We start from the raw sequence: 7,036 nt of genomic DNA, 5'->3' as shown, positions 1-7,036 counted from the left end.
TACCTTTATGAGCTGTAACACTCACCGCGAAGGTCTGCACCTTCACTCCTGAATCCAGTGAGACCATGAACCCACCAGGAGGAACCAACAACTCCAGACTGGACACACCACGTTTAAGAGCTGTAATACTCACTGGGAAGGTCTGCAGCTTCACTCCTGAAGTCAGCAAAACCACAAACCCACCAGAAGGAAGAAACTCCAGACACATCTGAAAATCTGAAGGAACAAACTCCAGACACACCCTCTTTAAGAATTGTAACACTCACCACGAGGGTCTGCGGCTTCATTCTTGAAGTCAGCAAGACCACGAACCCACCAGAAGGAACCAATTCCGGATGCACTACCTCACAGCAACCATTGCAATACCACTTAATATTTTGATTGAGCAGTGTCAGGACAGGGCATGCTCCTATGTTATCTCCATACTTGTCTTTGCACTTTGGCTTTTCCCTTTAATCCTTTCAGCAACTTCACTCAGTAGCTAGAACAGATAGTATCATGTGTTTTCTAGAAAACAGAGGCTCTATCGCTCAGTGCTTTGCTGGGTGCCTTTCCAGTCAGGATGTCCAAATTGGTCACCTGACTTGCACGAATCTTATTACTTGTTAAATCCTTGGTAATTTTAGGGGCGTCTACTTATTTCAGTTGTAAGAGTATTTCTTTATTTTGTATTCACCTGCTTTGTGCACTGTTGCTCCATTTCTTTGGCCCATGTTTTATATGATGTTTCAAGTTGGATTTACCATTTTCCTTCTGTGAACTTTTATACATTGTCATCACCGCTTTTATCAGCTGACCTGTGTGTAGGTAAGGAGGAAACATTCAAATAGAAATTTGCATCCTTGGCCCTGAGCACTAAACTACCTGCTGAAACAAGAGCCACATTCTCTCCTATGAGTCTCTAAATCAATGCCTTGTTTATGGATTTCATTTTCATTCACTTGAAACTTAGGGCATCAGTAAATGGAGGAAAAAGACGATAAAATACTGAAATGAATGGAAGTCAGGAAACTTAAATCCCAGTCTTGTTGACGTGCTTCGGAGGGAGAGAAGGGGCTAGAACAATGGTCTATAACTTCTCTCTTGGTTCTTGCTCATGGGCACTTTCCTCCATTAGCCCTGAACTCTCTCTTGCCTTCAAGTCTCTGTAGATTTTTTGCACAGAATTATCTAGGTCAGGGCTTCTCAGAGTTGAAAGTGTATGTGAGTCACATGGGGATTTTCTTAAAATGCATATTCTGATTCTGTAGGTCTGGGGTGGGCCTTCCTGATAAGTTCTGGGGCAATAGTGCTGGTCCGCAGGTACCCCTACCAAGATCTAGGTTACAATTCCTTCCCTAGCCCTACCTTTACTAACCTCTCCCTGGTTACTTCCACTCATCCTGCAGGCCCCATCCAGGCCTCACCTCCCCCTGGAAGCCCTCCTGGTCCTCCTGAGGTGGGATAAAAATCCCCACCCTAATGATATTGATTAGTTTGGCCTATCTCTGAACCTGCCATTAAACACCCTTCCACCAGGGTCCTGCACCGTGCCTGGCTCCTGAAAGATACTCAGTGACTCTTTTCTGAATCAATGAATGAATGAATGCTTGTATGTTTTGCTCTGTACATTCTACAGTCTCATAAAACGTTTTCAGTCCCCAGACAGTAAAAATGTGAAATGTGCTTGTGTGTGTGCTTATGCATGCATGTGTGTGAAGATCCATTTCTATGCCGTGCACTCAGCAAAGACACACTGATTTCATTCTTGCAGAGCTGCGGTGATTCTCCCCATCAATCCACCTGCGCCTTCCAGCCCCTCCCCCGCACTCCCACTCTCCACCCTGCCACCTGCACTTAACAGGAAAGAGCTCCAGGAGGAGGAAGAGCATATCTCCATTTGTCCCCTCCCCCTGTGCACAGGTGGCCTCAGGTGACTCCTCTCCTGATTCCTGACATGTGCAGCCTTCCTTCAGTTATAAGTAGGCATTTGTTTCTCTCATTTTTTGAAACCAGTTCCAGTGCTGAGTGTCAGGCTTGCTCTTCCTAAGGCTTCTGTGGAGCAGCGGTCTACCAGGCACGGGAGGGGGCCACTCTGACAATTCCTTCCCTGTAAGATGGGAATACTAACACCTACCTTACCAAGATAGCCCAGGTGTGCATGGCTCAGATAATAGTTTTGTTTACCCTCCTGTCCCAGCATGTAGCACATTGCCTGGCAGATATCAGGTACTCAATAAATATTATTTCACTGAATATATGGATGAAGGAAGAAATGAAAGCATTTGGTAAGCTGAACTCTTAGAAGAAATCAGAAGTATTAATACAAGCAGTTTTAATGTCTTTGAAAGAGAAGAGAATGAATCCAATCAATAGAACTGCCTCCCAGGTGTAGGAAAATTGAGCTATTCTTCATGGTCCTTTACTAGGGAAACCACAAGCAGCTTTGTAAAAATGCAGTGACTCAAGTTGTCAGAGGGAGAGGAAGAAGGAAGAGGTGGTTCCTCCCATCGTCATTAAATAAACGTGGTTCATGGCCGGGCGCGGTGGCTCACGCCTGTAATCCCAGCACTTTGGGAGGCCGAGGCGGGCGGATCACGAGGTCAGGAAATCGAGACCATCCTGGCTAACGTGGTGAAACCCCGTCTCTACTAAAAATACAAAAAAATTAGCAGGGCATGGTGGCAGGTGCCTGTAGTCCCAGCTACTCCGGGAGGCGGAGGTTGCAGTGAACCAAGATTGCACCACTGCACTCCAGCCTGGGCGACAGCGAGACTCCGTCTCAAAAAAAATAAATAAATAAAATAAATAAATAAATAAACAAACCTGGTTCTTTACCTATTTGCTCACTCATTTATTCTGTTAGTCCCCAAATATTTGTGGAGTGCCAATGTACTCCAGACCCTGTCCTTGGCCCTGGGGATTCAGTTGGGAACCAAAAGCTCTGTCCTCATGGAACTTGGGTCTAGCAGAGAAGGAGGGTCACACTCCAGGTAATAAACACGTTAGCAAGTGAATGTCTAAAATAATGCCAGGTGCCATAGGTTCTATGGAGGAGAGAAAAAAGGCAGAGAAAGAGGAGAGTGATGGGAGTGGGAGGTGCTAATTTAGAGATATACCCCCATGCCCAACATGCCATCCCACCCCACCCATTATTATGCTCCCTTTCCACAGCATCCCTCACAGCCTGCTCTTTTGTGACTTTTCCCATCTTGGGGACTAACCTTGGTAGTGACAGTCCAGCAGCCATCATCTGCACAAACATTTTGGGGATGTTGGAGGAAACTCCAGGAACTGGTCTTTCAGAAGCCAGAGTGGTATGCCAATAGGCAGGCCTGCCCTCTGCCCCACCAGCTCTGCAGTGGGTGTGGTGCCAGGCTGTGCCCTGAAGGCTGGGACTTGCTTCCAAGGCCCCTTCTCATTCACGCTTCTGTGGTAACTCACACCCCACCAAGAGGCAACCCTTGTTCATATACCAGGAAGCAAGGGTCTGGCAGGAATGCCATTTGGGAGGTGTCTAGAAGGGCGAGGTACTTGAAAAGTACATTTTCTGTGTAACAGCAGCCAGCTCACTCATGGTACTTCCTGATTAGGGCATCACTAAGGTTTCCTTTCATTCTGCCCTCCTTACCTCCACCCATTCTACCAACAAGGCACACCTCGGGCATGACTTCATCTTCTCACCTGCCTGCCCTGCCAGTCACTCGGCCTGAGCAAGCTCTGCTTCTGTGAGCCAAACCACCATCTCAGTCTTCCTGTCGGGAGGTTGAAATGACCTTTCCAGGGTCCTTTTTGCTTTGACATTCTATGACTCTGATCTCGTATTTTTTAAGATTCAAATGGGCAATTGCTCTTTTAATAAACTAATCCTGTAAATAAGTATTTCCAGGAGGAAAAAAACACCTGTGACCTGGCAGTACTTCTCAAGCTTTTGTACCCAAATCACAGGGGATCTTGATAAAATGAGGATTCCAAAGTGGGGAGGCATTCTTCTGTTCTAACAGGCTCCCCAGTGGTGCTGATCTGGGGACTATACCTTGAGGATCAGGAGTCAGTGTAGCCTCTCTCCTCTCATCCTTTATTACTAAACTCAGTAGTTCTCAACCAGGCCAATTTTGCCTCCTAGGGCAACACTGTCAGTGGTCACAGCTGGGTCATTGCCACTGACCATCTAGTGGACAGAGATCAGGGATCTGCTCAACCTCCTACTATGCACAGGACAGACCCCCCACAGCAAAGAATCACCCAGCCCAAAATATCGATAGTCTCAGGCTGAGGAACTCTACGTACTAACTTAGCAGGTCTAATTCTGTCTATGCATTAGAGTCCCTAGAGTTTTTTAAAAAAATATAAATTCCTAGGGCCCCTCCTGGCCAATGATGTTAGAATCTCTGGGGGTGGCACCTTGGTTCTGTATTCTTTAGATGTTCCCTATGATTCCAATGTGCAAACTCAGCTGAGACACAATGGCCTCAACCAGCATTGAATCCAATGGAGGAAATTGTGGGCTGCATAACAGGGTTGGTGTGTGGGAACTTTGTATGTCCCATACAACTGCAGAGCATGCATTCTGTTAACAGCAGCTGCCAGTGTGTGGAGCAGCCTGAGGACAAACAGCTGAGTGGTCTGCTCAGTCAGGACCTGGGGAATCTGAGGCCTTTCCCAGTGTGCATGGTGGTTCTGACTGGGCCCTGATGCAAAGGACAGGGCTGAGGCCCTCATGTGCCCTCCTTTCCTTTTTTTTTTTTTTTTTTTTTTTTTTTGAGACGGAGTCTCGCGCTGTGTCACCCAGGCTGGAGTGCAGTGGCGCGATCTCGGCTCACTGCAAGCTCCGCCTCCCAGGTTCACGCCATTCTCCTGCCTCAGCCTCCGAGTAGCTGGGACTACAGGCGCCCGCCACCACGCCCGGCTAGTTTTTTGTATTTTTTTTTAGTAGAGACGGGGTTTCACCATGTTAGCCAGGATGGTCTCGATCTCCTGACCTCATGATCCACCCGCCTCGGCCTCCCAAAGTGCTGGGATTACAGGCTTGAGCCACCGCGCCCGGCCATGTGCCCTCCTTTCCAAGAGACCCACTCCACCCTAAGTTTATACTATTGACTTCAGGCAGTGTGGAGACTACAGGACATTTTTTCATTTTATCTTTATTAAAACTATTAAGGTGGACAGTTAATCATCATCTTAATCATCTGGTCATATAGGTGAGAAAAATCAGAGTCAGAAAAAATAGGTGAACGAGCCAGAAAAGTGGCAAAGCTGAGATGAGAACTGGAATTTACAAATTCAAAGCAAAAGAGGCCACGGCGATTATAGAAAATAGTGTGGAAGTGTCTCAAAACTTGACAAGTAGAACTACCATATGATTTCTGGCGATCTCACTACTGGATATACATCCAGAAGAAAAGAGACCAGTATGCTAAAGAGATAGCTGCACTCCCATGTCCACTGCAGCATAGTCACAGTAGGCAAGATTTGGAATCAACCTAAGTGTTCATCGACAGATGAATGGATAAGAAAATGTAGTATATATACACAATGGAATACTAGTAAGCCTTATCTAAAGGAAATCCTGAACGTAGAAGTCATTATGGCAAGTGAAATAAACCAGGTACAGAAGGACATACTCCATCTGATCTCACTGATACGTGGAATCTAAAAAGCTTAAACTCATGGAAGCAGAGAGCAGAACAGTGGTTACTAGAGGCTGGGCATAGAGTTGGGGAGATGTTGGTCAGTGGGTACAAAATTTCAGTTAGGAGGATGAAAATAATAAGTATGTGAGGTCACACATAAGATAATGAGCTCAATTTAGCTATTTCACAATGTATGCATGTTTCAAAACATTGTGTTGTATACCACAAACATATACTTTTTATTCATCAGTAATACCTTAACTAAAGAGCTGCTGCACAGCAAAATAAACTGTCAACAATAAACAGAGAACCTACAGAATGGGATTAAAAAACTCACAAACTATGCATTTGTCAAAGGTCTAATATCCAAAATCTATAAAAACTTAAATAGTTGAACAAGCAAAAAACAAACAACTCCATCAAAAAATGGGGAAAAGACATGAACAGACACTTCTCTAAAGAAGACATACAAGTGGCCAACAAACATATGAAAAATGCTCCATATTACTAATAATCAAAAAAGTGCAAATCAAAACCACAGTGAGGTACCATCTCACACCAGTCAGAATGGCTATTATAAAAAAGTGAAAAACAAAACAAAACAAAACAAACAATAGATGCTCTCATGGCTGCAGAGAAAAGTGAATGCTTATACACTGTTGGTGGGAATGTAAACTAACTTAGACATTGTGGAAAGCAGTTTGGAGATTTCTCTAAAACTTAAAACAGAACTACCATTCAACCCAGCAATCCCATTACTGTGTGCATATCCAAAAGAAAACAAATCGTTCTACCAAAAACACATATGTGTTTGCATGTTCATTGCAGTCCTATTCAGAATAGCAAAGACATAGAATTGACTTATGTGCCCATCACTGTCGGACTGGATAAAGAAAATGTTGTACATACAGACTATGGAATACCACATAGCCATAAAAAAGAATGAAATAGTGTCCTTTGCAGCAACGTGGATGCAGCTGGCGGCCATTTATCCTAAGCAAATTAATGCAGGAACAGAAACCAAATACTGCATATTCTCACTTAAATGTAGGAGCCAAACACTGGGTACTCATGGACATAAAAACAACAGACTAGAGCGGGGAAGGAAGGCAGGGGGAAAGGGTTAAAAAACTAATTGTTGGTTACTATGCTCAGTACCTGGGTGGTGGAATCATTCACACCTCAAGCCTCAGCATCACACAATATACCTATGTAACAAGACTGCACGGCCGGGCACGGTGGCTCACGCCTGTAATCCCTGCACTTTGGGAGGCCGAGGCGGGCGGATCACGAGGTCAGGAGATCGAGACCATCCTGGCTAACAAGGTGAAACCCCGTCTCTACTAAAATACAAAAAATTAGCCGGGCGCGGTGGCGGCGCCTGTAGTCCCAGCTACTCGGGAGGCTGAGGCAGGAGAATGGCG

The sequence above is a fragment of the Theropithecus gelada genome, chromosome 3 (assembly GCF_003255815.1).
Source record: "Theropithecus gelada isolate Dixy chromosome 3, Tgel_1.0, whole genome shotgun sequence".
Taxonomy (NCBI): domain Eukaryota; kingdom Metazoa; phylum Chordata; class Mammalia; order Primates; family Cercopithecidae; genus Theropithecus; species Theropithecus gelada.
This window is presented reverse-complemented; position numbering follows the sequence as displayed.